General features: G+C 43.8%; 1 protein-coding gene across 2 annotated transcripts in view; it reads left to right on the top strand.

The window, feature by feature from the left end:
- asb4 (ankyrin repeat and SOCS box containing 4) overlaps positions 1-14,912 on the top strand; it is a 91,332-nt gene that overhangs the window by 67,709 nt on the left and 8,711 nt on the right. Inside the window, exons 4-5 of one of the 2 annotated variants that reach the window (XR_010017410.1) lie at positions 6,415-6,530; positions 13,249-13,874. The gene's annotated coding sequence lies outside the window, so the exon portion shown is untranslated. Of the gene's footprint in view, positions 1-6,414; positions 6,531-13,248; positions 13,875-14,912 lie in introns of those variants that run through there. The other variant, XR_010017411.1, reaches the window with a different exon arrangement.

The raw sequence follows: 14,912 nt of genomic DNA, 5'->3' as shown, positions 1-14,912 counted from the left end.
GAATTATAGGCCAGTTAGCCTAACGTCGGTGGTGGGGAAACTGCTGGAGTCAGTTATCAAGGATGTGATAACAGCACATTTGGAAAGCGGTGAAATGATCGGACAAAGTCAGCATGGATTTGTGAAAGGAAAATCATGTCTGACGAATCTCATAGAATTTTTTGAGGATGTAACTAGTAGAGTGGATAGGGGAGAACCAGTGGATGTGGTATATTTGGATTTTCAAAAGGCTTTTGACAAGGTCCCACCCAGGAGATTAGTGTGCAAACTTAAAGCACATGGTATTGGGGGTAAGGTATTGGTGTGGATAGAGAATTGGTTAGCAGACAGGAAGCAAAGAGTGGGAATAAACGGGACCTTTTCAGAATGGCAGGCGGTGACTAGTGGGGTACCGCAAGGCTCAGTGCTGGGACCCCAGTTGTTTACAATATATATTAATGACTTGGATGAGGGAATTAAATGCAGCATCTCCAAGTTTGCGGATGACACGAAGCTGGGTGGCAGTGTTTGCAGTGAGGAGGATGCTAAGAGGATGCAGGGTGACTTGGATAGGTTGGGTGAGTGGGCAAACTCATGGCAGATGCAATTTAATGTGGATAAATGTGAAGTTATCCACTTTGGTGGCAAAAATAGGAAAACAGATTATTATCTGAATGGTGGCCGATTAGGAAAAGGGGAGGTGCAACGAGACCTGGGTGTCATTATACACCAGTCATTGAAAGTGGGCATGCAGGTACAGCAGGCGGTGAAAAAGGCGAACGGTATGCTGGCATTTATAGCGAGAGGATTCGAGTACAGGAGCAGGGAGGTACTACTGCAGTTGTACAAGGCCTTGGTGAGACCACACCTGGAGTATTGTGTGCAGTTTTGGTCCCCTAATCGGAGGAAAGACATCTTTGCCATAGAGGGAGTACAAAGAAGGTTCACCAGATTGATTCCTGGGATGGCAGGTCTTTCATATGAAGAAAGACTGGATGAACTGGGCTTGTACTCGTTGGAATTTAGAAGATTGAGGGGGGATCTGATTGAAACGTATAAGATCCTAAAGGGATTGGACAGGCTAGATGCAGGAAGATTGTTCCCGATGTTGGGGAGTTCCAGAACGAGGGGTCACAGTTTGAGGATAGAGGGGAAGCCTTTTAGGACCGAGATTAGGAAAAACTTCTTCACACAGAGAGTGGTGAATCTGTGGAATTCTCTGCCACAGCAAACTGTTGAGGCCAGTTCATTGGCTATGTTTAAGAGGGAGTTAGATATGGCCCTTGTGGCTACAGGGGTCAGGGGGTATGAAGGCTGGGTTCTGAGTTGGATGATCAGCCATGATCATAATAAATGGCGGTGCAGGCTCGAAGGGCCGAATGGCCTACTCCACCTATTTTCTATGTTTCTATGTTTCTATTTCGGGTGGCCATGTAGACCTGAGACAGTGCAGTATCTTTTCTGGTTTCCCATTGGATCATCTCTGCCATAATAGGGAGGCTTTTGATTTGCATTAGAGAGAATACCTCGAGAGGAATATCCTCTTTTGTAAATTGTTCAGGTATTTACTTTTCTAAGGGTAAATGGGAATCCATCAGCACTTCCATGATTACTTTCCTCTTGAATTTGATTTTGTATTTGTGTCCTCCAAGAAACAGAGCCTATCTCTGTATTTAGGTTGTTGCAGTTAGTGGAACACCACTCTGTGGATTGAAAATGGGCTTTAGTGGTTGATAATCCGTAATGATGGTGAACTCTTTCCCATACAAATAATGGTTGAAACCTTTTACGCTCCAAACCACACTCAAGGCCTCCGTCAATCTGTGTGTAATTTTTTTCTGCAGCAGTAAGGGAACATAATGCAAAGGCTAAAGAGCTTTCACTTCTTTCACTCAGAGCATGTGACGTGATTGCAATTATACCATAAGGTGAGGCATCAGAGGCAAGCTTCACTGGACATTGCAGATCGTAATGTGTGAGTACAGAGTCTGATGTCAGCATTTCCTTTAGCTTTTGGAAAGCCACCTCACACTGCCTTGTCCATTGCGATTGCTTCCCAATCTGTAGTACTGAGTACAAGGGGTGGAGCACAGTAGCCAGATTTGGCAGGAACCCCTTATAGTAATTGACAAATCCTTACAAGGACTGCAACTGTCACACATCCTTTGGCCTTGGGGCATTCACCACTACTTGAACTATCTCAGCACACTTGTGTAATCATTGTGTGTCAATGGGGAGGCCATAGCAAGTGATGTATGGTTTAAAGAACTCACACTTGTTTATCTGGCTCGCAGCCCGTAATCTTCTAATTTTCTAATCTCACTGTTTTGAGATTTGGAGATGTTCCTTATCATCCTCATTGGTAACAATGATGTCATCCAGGTAACACTGAGTACTCGGGCAGTCTGTAGAACCTGGTCCATAGCTTTCTGCAAGAGTGCAGGAGCAGAAGCTACTCCAGAAATAATCCTGTGATCGTGATACAGCCCTTTGTGAGTGTTTATAGTGAGAAACACTTTGGATGTTTCTTGCATCACCATCTGTAGTTAGGCCTCCGCTAAGTCCACTCCGCTGAAATGCTTTCCTGCAGAATGGTTTGCAAAGTTATCCTCTATCCTGGGCAGAGGATATTGTTCTACATTCAGTACAGGGTTGATGGTTACCTTAAAATCACCACAGATCCTGGCAGATCCTTGGCTACTGGAACCACAGGTGTTGCCCATAGGCTCCACCCAAACTTGAAAAGAATTCCTTTATCCTCTATGTCACCTAACTCACTGGCTACTTTATCACAAATGGTATAAAGAACTAAACGGGCTTTGTAAAACTTGGGTGTGACATTTTCACTTAACACTATTTTACCATGACATGTTTAAGTTTTCCAGTGCCATCTTTGAACACTGCTGTGGCATCCTCCAATACCTTTCTTAATTCACTTTCAGATGACTCTATTTCAGGGGATATGGCATGCAGATGGTGGCTGAATCTCCAATCAAGTTGTAGTTGTCTCAGCTAATCAGGGCCCTCTAATGCTGGCCTTCCTTTTTTTTTACCATGTACAATCCTAAGGTGGCTTGTTGGTTGTTGTATTTCACTGTTACAAATGTCATTCTCACAGGAGATATCTTTTCTCTAGATTAAGTTCTTAGTTAGATATCTACAGGCTTCGGTTCAGTATCTTTGAAATGCTGTTCACACTCATTTTGTGGAATTACTGAAAGAGCCAAGTCAGTGCCCAATTCTATTTTAATTCGTTTGCCATTCATTTCTGGTATAAGCCACATTGCTTGTCTCTTGTTATTTTTCACATTAAAAATCTCAATCTAATCAGTCCCATGTCACTCTCATCATTATTAGATTTTTCATCAACAGCATGCAGATTAGTGCTCTTTTTGAAACTGCAGCTTGACTTTTTATCTTTTTCTCTTCCCTGTGCATTCCATTTATTTTTGTCTGCACAACAGGCTCACTTTATTGCATTTCCTGGAAGTTTCACCTTTAAAACTGCATTGGTCTGGTGTATGTAAGTGCCTGTCACAATAGTATACAATTTGTTCAACCAGGCAAGTTTTTGTTCACATGTTGTAATTTTGTTCACACTCACTTTCATTCCTGACTGCAACCCAATTAGAGTACATGTCTGGATGCTGTTTCCTTTGATACAGCAATTTCAACTGACCTTTAGAATGTAAGTTGTGCTTCTGTTAAGAGCCATTTTCAAATGCTTTCTTGTAAGATTCCACAAACTACATGATCTCTCAGTGCATCATTAAGCCCATCACTGAACTGACAATGCTCAGACAATGTTTTTAATTCAGCCACATAAGCTGAAATGGACTCCCTTTCTTTTTGATTTAGCTTATGAAACCTAAATCATCCGCAATCAAAAATGGTTTTGTTTCTAAATGATCCCGCATTACGTTCATGATATTAGCAAAGCTCATTCTGGCAGTTAAACTTCAAAGCAAACCATGTGCTTTTTTACCTGTTGCACTCAGTACCATTGCCACTCACTCTTCATTGCTTAATTGATTTGCTTTAAACTACTACTCAATTTGCTCAGTATACATCATCCATGCATCTGTTGTGCAATCAAGTGTGTCTATCTTTCCAATGTAGCCAGCCATTTCTGTCATTTATTGATTGATTGATTGATTGATTGATTATCACCCAGTTCTCACTGTTTATGAACCTGTGAACACCATCCATTTTCTGCCTTTTTTTAAGCTCAGCCGTCTCTCTCCCATTCTGAAGAAACCAATGTGCTGTGCTTCAACAGGAAGGTAGTTGTCTTGGATTAATTTTAAAATCTACTTGTTGCCACTGTTATGTTTCATAACTCCAGGAACTAATCAAAAGAAAAACACAAGAGCCCAGGATAACATATCTGCTTAGTTTTACTTCTGTAGTGGGGCACTCACATGTGACTTGGTGGCATACTGACGTGTGCCATTCACATATTTTTACATATAACACGTATGGAATTATGTAACCAAAGAATGCTTAATTAAACAATATATGTACAATATTACTCAAATATTATTGTAATATTAAATACACAACAAATACCCAATATCTCTAAGAATGCAGCATGATTAACAGTCATTCTAAAATAAATTGAAGAATATGTGATTGGCAAGCACATTGTATACCTATACTTTAAAAATCCACTCAGTGAAATTCAAGAGGTAGATTTTAAAGTGCATGTCACCTAATTTTGCTGTACAGGTTTCCCCCGCCATCCGAAGGTAAAGCATTTCTATGAAATGGTTCGTAAGCTGAAATGTCGTAAAGCGAAGAAGCAATTACTATTTATTTATATGGGAAAATTTTGTGAGCGTTCGCAGACCCAGAAATAACCTACCAAATCATGCCAAATAACACATAAAACCTAAAATAACAGTAACATATAGTAAAAGCAGGAATGGTATGATAAATGCACAGCCTATATAAAGTAGAAATACTTCTCTGCAACGGTTGCCTGCACAGATCTCCGTAGCGAAAATCTCACGCAAGCGCTCTCGGCAGAAAATCTCACGCAAGTGCAGTTGGCATAAACGCGCTCTCCAGTAACCTTTAAACTATGAAGCTGCCAAATCTACCAAATAACACGTAAAAATACACAGCCTACATAAAGTAGAAATAATGTATGTACAGTGTAGTTTCACTTACTGGAATTGGGAAGACATCGAGCACACTGATGATGGTGTGTTAGACTGAGTCGTCGCAGGCTGGGTGGTGTAGTGGCCCCCACCCTCCGGGCTGCTGACCCGATACATTGCCGCGAAGAACGCAGGGGTAGCCGGGAGGCACCCAGCACATCTTTAAGAAAAAAGCCGAAATAAACATGCTAATTAATTAGGTGCTGCCCGGCACGTAAATGTCAGCGCAGATCAGGGGCGATTTCCGATCGCGTTGTCTCTGATCTGGGCCGACAATTACGTGTTGGCAGCACCTAATTAATTAGCTGTTTGTTTCAGCTTTTTTCTTAAAGATTTGCTGTGTGCCTCCCGGCTACCACTGCATTCTCCACGAATCGGTACAGTATCTGTCCGTAGCCTGGGGGTTGGGGTGGTGGGACACTGGGGCGTCATCTCATCATCGATCAAGGCAGGGAGCTCATCTTCTCCTATGACTACCCGCCTCGATGTCGAAGGTCGAGGTTCGTCGTCTGCTGTGGCTGATGAGGAAGACTTGCTTGACTGCTGAGCCTCGCGCATTTTTCTATCATACAGTTCCTTGTAAGGACTCAAACCGTCCTGCAAATATCTCCTAAACTGATGTACCCTTTCAAAATTAAAGTCATACTTTACCATTACTCATTCAGTTTCGATTGTTACCCTTTTTTCTTCCAATTGCATCAGCTCTTCATCTATCAGTTCTTGGTGATGGGATGCCAAAACCTCTTCAACATCATGTTCGCCAGCTTCCACAAGCCAAACTCACATTGTCCTTACTTCGTTCACCACGATCAAAACATTTAATTATGTCTAGTTTTACCGTAAGTGTAACACCCTTACGAGCTCTTTCAGGCTTTTCCAATACCATAGAACACATCTTGCAAACGGCTGCTCACAGGCACGTGTTAAAGCAAAGCAGTTCCCAATCCGGGGGAGAGCGGCTGCTCGGGGCACGCACTGCCTTTTATCACGCGCTGATTTTTTCGCATGCTGATTTTTTATCGCGCGCTGAATTTTTTTTCGTAACAGTGAAAACACCTTCTGAAAGTGAAAACAGGGTACTAATGTAGGTCTTTCGTAACAATGAGGTTTCATAAAGCGAACATTTGAAAAGTGGGGGACACCTGTACCTTAAATGAAAATGAAATAAAAAAGGAATACAGCAAGGTAATTATCATTCACCATTTGAACTAGACTGTACTATACTGGTCCTCCCAAACTCACTGACTATACAGTGTCTATATCTCCACTGTAGATTTTACCAGATTCAGAAGGCTGAGCAAGCTGGTCCTTGCACCAAGAAGCATCCCAAAAGGTGGAATGGGTTTGTTCCTGTCAAAAGATTTTGAACTGCTTTTAAATGCATCTCATGTAAGTGCAATGTGTAATCTTAGTGATTTATAATAATTTATAATAAATAGAACAGTCAATGTAACATAGAAATACGCTCAAATCAGTGTAAGTTAATCAGTCTGATGGCCTGGTGGAAGAAGCTGTCCTGGAGCCTGTTGGTCCTGGCTTTTATGCTGAGGTACTGTTTCCCAGATAGTAGCAGCTGGAACAGATTGTTGTTGGGGTGACTCGGGCCCTTTTTACACACCTGTCTTTGTAAATGTCCTGAATCATGGGAAGTTCACAACTACAGAGGTGCTGGGCTATCTGCACCACTCTCTGCAGACTCCTGCAATTAAGAGAGGTACAGTTCCCATACCAGGCAGTGATGCAGCCAGTCGGGATGCTCTCAATTGTGTTCCTGTAGAAACTTTGCTGAAATGGCACAACTGACAGATGAAGTGAGATTTTGGTGGTTAGTCCTATACTCACATTAGAAAAATGAGGTGAATCTGATATATTTAAAAATATATATAAAATTCTTAACAGAACTGGGCAGACTAAAATTGTTCCTGGTGGTTGGGAAGTACAGAGCTGGGGTTACAACAGCAGTGGACTAAAGCCCTGCCATTCAGAAATAAGATCAGGAAATGCCTTTGTCTAGTGGTTGGTGTTTCTATGGAGTGCTCTACCACAGAAAGCCGAGTCATTAATTAGTTAGCAGGAAGTAGATGTAGTTCGTAATGTTATAAAGGTCAAGGAATACGAGTTTGAAATGAGAATATTATGTTAAGTGGATAATAAGCCCGTATCATAATAATTGGTGGCGTGGCCTACTCCAGTTCCTATTTTCTACAGTTCTGTGAAAGCTGAATTAGAAACTCTGGCTGTGGAAAATCAGAGGTGCTCTCCTTACAAACATTTGAGAACCTCAGAAAAAGAATATTTTTTCCAGTCTGTGGAAGAGGTTCTCATTCAAACCAAATTTTCATCTAACCATTGTGTCACTAGAAAAATACAATCAAGTTATGGGGTTGATGGTTTGTCCTTATGTAAAGTACTCTTTGTTGTTAAGTGAAGTGGAACATAGCTGCCTGGCATGCATCCACGTACAGTACTACATTCCATTAGAGCATACTCTTGTTCCTTAATCAAGAACAGTGCCAGCAAGAATTCAGGGACACATGTCCAAACATAAACATTAATAGAATTAAATTCTTATTCTTTGCTATATTCAGCAAATGGGGTAGCTTTGAACATGCTCTGGTTGTGGTGTTTGCATTGAATACAGTTGTGTGTCTGTATTAAAATCACTTCCTTCAACTTTCACTATTCTAACAGGTTTGTAAAGTTTTAACAAGCAAAAGTATTATTGGCTGTTCACCACTGACATGAGACTTGACAATGCAATCTTTTTCTCCATTGATGTTTCGCAGGGTATGTCTAGAATTTTCAGTTTTAGTTTACAGATTTCCATTGTTTTGTTTTTGTAAGAACATGTTAATTGATTCAGAAATTGAGACATGTAAAGATCGTCAAGCATTCCTTTGTGAAGATTCTTAAATTGTTTATTATTGTGGTGTTGTTGAGGGCAATTTAAATGCAATTTATTTATAATTATAACTCCTGGTTAACATTACAATCAGCTAAGTATGGCTCCAGCTGCAGTAAGTACAGAATGTTGTACATCACTTTGAAGGGGACATACAAAGGTTATTACACAAACATGGACAAGGCATTATTGCTTTACTGTTATGTTACTTTCTTCACAGAAAATGAAGCAACATATAACAGTGCAGAAACTAATGATTCTCCAAATTGCCCAAATAAACCCATTATTATCCTTTTGTGTAATGATATCTACTGATGGCCATTTCACTAGCTCTTGTAATTTTGCTATCAGCTATTTATGCTGCAATCATCGATATTCTTTAATAGAAGTTTATGATCAGTAGCAGCTTCAAAATCCAAAATGTTGAAGAAAGCAACCCAAACTCTCAAAAGTCAACAACGTATTTAATGATGACCTCTGTCAAAGTTCATATCAATGGTTGTGCCTAGATCATGTTCAAGAGCAAAATCTAATTTATTCTCAGAAACATTGGCAGGGTTGAACGTTTTATGGGCTGGAGAAGTAACTAGAAAATCGGAATTGTGGAGTTGTTTACCAAAGGTCAATGAGGGACTCAGGTACCACTGACTTTCGCCCTGCTATAGGGAGCTTGTCCTATATCCTTAAGCAATAAATTTACCTCCTTCTTGAATATATTTTATAACTAGACCTCCAGTGCCTCTGTGTCAAACAATAAACGACAGCATTTTCTTAGCCTTGATTTTAAATGGTATACTGGGAATCCTGTGCTGTGATCCTTGGTTCTGAACTCTTGAGCCATTCAGGAATATTCTCCTTGTTGAATCTGTGTCACACTGTCGGGGGCATTGGGAGCAAGGGTGGACCCAAATGCAAGACACATCTTGAGGTTACTTAGATTTAGTTTATTGTTCGATACCAGGAGAGCAAGGCAGGAGCAGGAATAGCGAACTGGACAGGGACTCAGAACTACGACTAGGCTGGGACCAAGGGTCTGGGCTTGGACTCGGAATCGGCTCCCAGAGCTAGAGGAGACATGAAGAGGCTAGGGTATGGACTCCGAGCCAGAGACTGGGCAAGGACCCAGTACCTGGGTCTTGCCTAGGGTTAGGACCTCAGAACCAGGCATGGACATGACATGGGCTAGGGAGAGGAGGAACATGGAAAACAGAGCCTCGGTCTCAGGAGAACAAGTACATAGAACCATAGACACATATGCAGAACACAGAGTCGAGAGCTCTGCTTGGGTACAGGACATAGGGCCGACACTCACACACAGAACAGAGAGCCGGCACCCCTCCTTAGGTACAGGACATAGGGCCAGGACACATGACCCCCCGCGGGGCAACGGCAAGACGGCCTGACTTACCCCACGGAGGCGAGGACAAGACGAGACAAGACATGACTCTCCACAGGGCAAAGGCAAGATGGCCAGACTTAACCCATGGAGGCGAGGACAAGACAAGACAAGACGTGACCCCCCGCGGGGCAACGGCAAGACAGCCAGACCTACCCCACAGAGGCGAGGACAAGACAAGACAAGACCAACACGAATGAACACCAGACAGTACCTATCTAGCTCCGGCGATAGAACTAGACCGAAGTGCAGGTGAGGGCTGCAGACTAGGGCTAGAGGCGAGAGGGGCAGAGAAGGGATACCAACAGGGTGGTAGGACAGGAATCACAGACCACCAGGGCCAGGACTTGACTCGGAACTGGAAAGCCGCTAGGGACAAGACTTGACTTGGTACTTGAATGCCCCTGGAGCCAGGACTTGACTTAGAGCCTCCGGGTAGTGGCGAGCTCTCGACTCCGCCCGGGAACAATAGACAGCGGTTCTCGATTCCCTCCGGCGGGTTAACTGACGGACCCACCTCGGTGAGGAAACTTTGCAGGCTCACTTTGGCGGGGTAACTTGACAGGGTTGCTCCGGTGAGGAAAGGTGAATTACCGGCACTCACTTCGGCAGAGACTAGGCTTGCTCCGGCCAGATGACATCGGCACACCGTACCTTGGTGACTTTGCAAACGCTCCCGCGCCGAACGGCTGAAAACCAGAGACTATAAACTACCGGTTCAGCCAAGCGTTGATTGCCTCTAATCACCAAAGCCGAGGGACACGGGAAAACAGGGAATTAATGGTCCGGATCATAACATAAACAAGGTAAAGGGACCCCGATCCGGACCATGACAGTACCCCCCTCCCAATGGGAGCCTCCAGGCGACCAACAGATTTGTCTGTATTATCAATGACCCGGGTGGGTGGAGGGGGATTTGGCCAGCGGGCAAAACAGAACAACAACACCTTGACCTTCAGGCTGACAAGAGTTTGGAAAAACAGTTTGTGTCTGCTGGGTCCATGTTTGGCAAGAGCGTTCTGTCACACTGGCGGGGGCATTGAGTGCAAGGGTGGACCCAAATGCAAGACACATCTTGAGGTTACTTAGATTTAGTTTATTGTTTGATACCAGGAGAGGTAGGCAGGAACAGGAGTAGCGAACTGGACAAGGACTGAGGACTACGACCAGGCTGGGACCAAGGGTCTGGGCTTGGACTCAGAATTGGCTCCCAGAACTAGAGGAGACATGAAGAGGCTAGGGTATGGACTCTGAGCCTGAGATTGGGCAAGGACCCAGTACCTAGGTCTTGCCTCGGGCTCAGACCCCAGAACCAGGCATGGACATGACATGGGCTAGGGAGAGGAGGAACATGGAAAACAGAGCCTCGGTCTCGGGAGAGCAGGTATATGGACCCATAGACACATACACAGAACACAGAGTCGGGACCCCTCCTTGGGTACAGGACATAGGGCCGACACTCACACACAGAACAGAGAGCCGGGACCCCTCCTTGGGTACAGGACATAGGGCCGGGACTCATTACGCCCCGCCGGGCAACTGCAAGTTACCCCACGGAGGCGAGGACAAGACGAGACAAGACATGACTCTCTATGGGGCAACAGCAAGACCGCCAGACTTACCCTACAGAGGCGAGGACAAGACAAGACAAGACATGACCCCCCGCGGGGCAACGGCAAGACGGCCAGACTTACCCCATGGAGGCAAGGACCAGACAAGACCAACATGAAAGCACACCAGACAGTACCTATCTAGCTCCGGCGATAGAACTAGACCGAAGTGTAGGCGAGGGCTGCAGACTAGGGCTAGAGGCATGAGGGGCAGAGAAGGGATACAGACGGGGGGGTAGGACAGGAATCACAGACCACCAGGGCCAGGACTTGACTCGGAACTGGGAAGCCGCCTGGGCCAGGACTTGACTTGGTACTCGGATGCCGCCAGGGCCAGGACTTGACATGGTACTTGAACGCCGCCAGGGCCAGGACTTGACTTGGAACTTGAATGTCCCCGGAGCCAGGACTTGACTTGGAGCCTCCGGGTAGTGGCGAGCTCTCGACTCCGCCCGGGAACAGTAGACAGAAGTTCTTGATTCCGTCCGGCGGGTTAACTGACGGACCCACCTCGGTGAGGAAACTTTGCAGGCTCACTTTGGCGGGGTAACTTGACAGGGTTACTCCGGTGAGGAAAGGCGAATTACTGGCACTCGCTTCGGGCAGAGACTAGGCTTGCTCCGGCCAGATGACATCGGCACACCGTACCTTGGTGACTTTGCAAACGCTCCCGCGCCGAACGGCTGAAAGCTGAACTACCAGTTCAGCTGAGCGTTGATTGCCTCTAATCACCAAAGCCGAGGGACACGGGAAAACAGGAAATCAACGGTCCGGATCGTAACATAAACAAGCTAAATTTAAAGGGACCCCGATCTGGACCATGACAATCTGATATGTTCCTATGAGATCCCCTCTTCATTTTTCTGAACTCCAGTGAAAATAGGCCTTTTAGATCCAATCTCTCCTCAGACATCAGCCCTGCCAATCCAGGAAATAGAATAGTAAAACTTTGTTGCAGATTTTCCAAGGCAAAGTTATCCTTCTTCAGACAAGGAGACCAAAATTAAAATGAAGAAATTCCAGATGAGGCCTTGCTCTGTAAAATTGCAACAGGACATCATGGCTCTGTACACAAATTTTCTTGCCATGAAGGTCACCATGCCATTGCCCTCTTAACTGTATGCTACATCTGAGTGCTTGCATTCAGAAACTGATGGATAAGAACATCCATGTCTTAGTGCACTTTTCTTTCCTCAATATATCAGCATTCAAATAACAATTTCTCTTTTTGTTTTAAGAATCAAGAAGTCACACTTATCTCTCTTATACTGCATCTGCCATGCATTTACTAAGTCCATTTCTGCAGCTTCTCTGATTACACATTACAGCCTCTTTGCATCTTCCTTGGAGCTCACTTTCCATCTTCCCTGGCCACAAGAACCTTCTTTTGTGCTGCATTTTGTTCCCTCATCAAATTCATTGAAGTGGGAACTGAATGTGAAGAGAACTGGGGCCCAAGCACTGATCTTTGTGTTAACCCAAGAGCTGCTGCTTGCCAGTTGGACAAAGGCCCAGCTATTCCTATAGCCTGCATCCTATCTGCCAACTAATTCTCAGTCCGTGCCAATATATCACTGCTGATCTCATCTGCTTTAATTTTGCGCACTCATCTCTTTTGCCCAAAGCTAATCAAAACCCTTTTGAAAACCCAGATCCACCATATCCACTGGTTCTCTATTAGTTACATCCTCATACACCTCTGGTAAATTTGTTGATTCTGATTTCCTTATTATAAACCATCGTATTATATCCATGAGGGGATCTGCATGAGGGGATCAGTGTTCAATGCTAAGCCAATGTAAGTGCAGGGCCAGTTGGAAAGATCGGGCTTTGAGGGTCAGAGGTGAGGGATGGGCCAGTGTTCGGTTCGCTGCTCTGTGGCATTTACTCGTCTCTGAACTGAACTGAGGCTGTGACCCCAACTAATGGGCTGGACCAGCTACATGGATGAACCGGCTTCGTGGCTGTGGGCTCATTTTCATGAAAATTAGTTCTGTGTTTTTTGTTTACTTATTATTGTTTGCATGGTTTATCCTCATATTCGCACATTGGGTGCTTGACAGTCCTTTTTTAACGGGTTTGATGGGATTTCTTTGTTTTTGTGGCTGTAAGAAGACAAATTTCAAAGTTGTATGTAGTATGCATACTTTGAGAATAAAAGAACTTTTAACTTTGAGAGACATTCTTCTTCTCCTTTAGCTCATCACCCCTACTGGGACATAGACCGCTGGAGCTTCTGTTGGCATTTCCGTGGCACTGGGCGTTTATGGGATGGACTTGCTATCCCCATGCCGAACCCTCCTCCATTTGCAGCTTGGCTCGGGGCCATCTATGGTGCAGCTGGTGGAGAGCCTCAGCAGCTTTAAATTCCTGGACCCAGCACATAGATGCAACCACGTGGAAGCCTTACCAAAATCTTACTTGCTAGGAGGTTAAGGCAGTTGAGCTTGTCACTAAATACGAGCAAACATCTACAGGTGTACTGCAGACAAGTCTAAGTGACACATTGCCCAACATCAAAGATCCCCACCATCTAGGCCACTTCATCTTCTCACAGCTACCATCAGCCAGGAGGTACAGAAGCCTGAAACCTCACACCAACCAGTTCAAGAACAGCTACTTCCTTACAACCATTTGGTTCTTGAACTAACCACCACAAGCCTAATCACTGCAGTGTGAGCACTTTGAACATTTTGCACTAAAACAGACCTTGTTTTAATTGTGACCTTTCTTGTAATAATAGTTTAATTTATGTTTTTCTTGTCAATATATCTTATACAATGCTATGCTTATGATGGCACTGCAAGTTTTTCACTGCACCTGTGCATATGACAAATAAACTCACCTTTGGCTTTGATTTTTCCTTTGGACTATAAACACTTTGTTCAGACCCATGAATGCTTTCCAAGTATTCTGCTTTTGTATTTTGTGCAATAAATTCTACCGTTGTCCCTACTACTGATTGTTGACCTATTTTCTCTGTTTCCACTCGCCCTCCTTTTTGAAATAGTAGGGTTACACCTGCAATTCTGCAACCTTTTGGAATGGCTGTAGAGTTTATAGAGAACTTGGCAGCACGCTACCATAGCACAATGCTTTACAGTACTGGCAACCAGGGTTCAATTACCACTGTTGCCTATAAGGAGTGTGTATGTTCTCCCTGTGACTGTGTGCGTTGCCTTTGGGTGCTCCAGTTTCCTCCCACAGTCTAAAGGCATTATGGTGTGTAGGTTAATTGGTCATTGTAGATTGTCCTGTGATTAGGCTAGGGTTAAAAATTGGGGAATTGCTGGGCAATGTGGCTTGAAGGGCTGGAAGGGCCTATTTCATACTTTATCTCAATAAATTCTAAAATGACCACCAATACATCCATTGTCTTCAGGCTCAGTTTCTTCAGTACGCAGGAATGTTGATTATCAGGCTCTGGGGATTTGTCAGCCTTCAGTCCCATTAGTTTCCTAAGCATCATTTCTTTACTAATATTTATTTCCTCCATTACCTCCCTCTCTCTAGACATTTGTTTCTTTAACATTGTATGATTGTGCTCTCCTTTCTGAAGATGTTTTGTTTCCTTATTTGTGCTGCCAATTTGTTGTTCACAATGATCATTTTCCTTATCTCTCTCTCTAGAGGGCCTGTATTTGCCTTCCCTAATTTGTTAGTGTTTTATTGTTTCCTGCAGGCTTAATGTTTTATCACAATATTTTCGATTAACGTTTCTCCATGTTATATTCAATCTGTGATTTTCAAGCATACTCACTTAATATGGCTATACATCCTTACACAAATGTTGTAGATCCCTACATCTGACAATTCATGATCTTGCACTGTTTTTCCTTAAACATCAGCTGTCTTTCAAATTC

This window comes from Mobula hypostoma, chromosome 3 (genome assembly GCF_963921235.1).
Source record: "Mobula hypostoma chromosome 3, sMobHyp1.1, whole genome shotgun sequence".
NCBI lineage: Eukaryota > Metazoa > Chordata > Chondrichthyes > Myliobatiformes > Myliobatidae > Mobula > Mobula hypostoma.
This window is presented reverse-complemented; position numbering and strand designations above follow the sequence as displayed.